At 35.4% G+C, this 1,053-nt stretch overlaps 1 protein-coding gene across 1 annotated transcript in view; it reads left to right on the top strand.

Moving 5' to 3' along the window:
* Positions 1-360: 360 nt before the first annotated feature.
* LOC119581728 (alpha-(1,6)-fucosyltransferase-like) overlaps positions 361-1,053 on the top strand; it is a gene marked incomplete at its 3' end in the record, with an annotated part of 49,931 nt that continues 49,238 nt past the window's right edge. The window contains 1 exon segment of the mRNA XM_037929856.1: positions 361-451.

Here is a 1,053-nt window from a genome sequence, read left to right as displayed (position 1 = left end):
TGATTTTCCCATATGAATGTTTGTTTGGTTGATCCTTTTTGAATGAGTAAGTTTCCTTTTTTCATTATCACGTGGGTGCAGGGCACTTTTGGTCAGACATAGGCTATCCATATTAAGGATAAATAATAGCTTCAGTCATATAAAATCGTTCATAAACTTGAGAGTTAATGACCACGTAATGGTATAGTACTAACATCGTTTTCCGACGAACGTTTGGTGGCCTGGATGACTCGGTGTTAAACATTTATAAATAAGCGATCAAGTTTCTGCGTTTCGATTTGATGTTCGGTCGTTATCTGTTGATAAGATAAGGAATACCATACCACAACCACACCCAGCGTCCCTCCAAGTCAGATATTCCCTATACTTTCTGAACGGAACATCTTTTTCATATTCTTAGAGTGGTCAGAGAAACAAGCTTCAAGAAATTGTTCTATTAACCTGCCAGACGGTAAGGTGAAAAAAAAAAGATTTTCAGTATCATTTTTCTTGTATCAGTATCAATTACTATTATTATCCTTTTTTGTGGAGGGACGCACATTTAAGGGCTGGACAATGTGCTATTTCAGTGTTTATCTTTTACTGTTTACAATCTTTTTTTGTCCATTTACTGGACGCGGCAAAAGGAGTCTATTTTCTCCATGGTGTTCTGACTTTTGCATCTTCCATTGGTCTGTCTATTTGTAGCAGATCTCTCTCGACATGCCCTTTCTATAATAGCTTTTGTGTGCCTCTTCTTGTACTGACATTCTCCTTCCATATCATGTTTGTTAAACTATCATTTTCCCTTCGTATAATATACTTTAGCCATAGCTTTCCATATCTTATCTGTTATTTTCTTACATTTGACTTCCGGAGTATTTATCATAAGAGCAGCGTTTTATGCAGAAACTCATAATTGTCTTACAAATTGCACCATTACTATAAGTCACATCTCTTATTTCAAACTTTCCGTTATATCTGAAATCGAAGGGTTGCTAGTGATCTATAGGTACATTTTCTTAAACACGAAATCTGCAACAAATCATGAGATTAGCAATTTTGGAAATAATT

Source organism: Penaeus monodon, chromosome 15 (genome assembly GCF_015228065.2).
Source record: "Penaeus monodon isolate SGIC_2016 chromosome 15, NSTDA_Pmon_1, whole genome shotgun sequence".
NCBI classification, from domain to species: domain Eukaryota; kingdom Metazoa; phylum Arthropoda; class Malacostraca; order Decapoda; family Penaeidae; genus Penaeus; species Penaeus monodon.
This window is presented reverse-complemented; position numbering and strand designations above follow the sequence as displayed.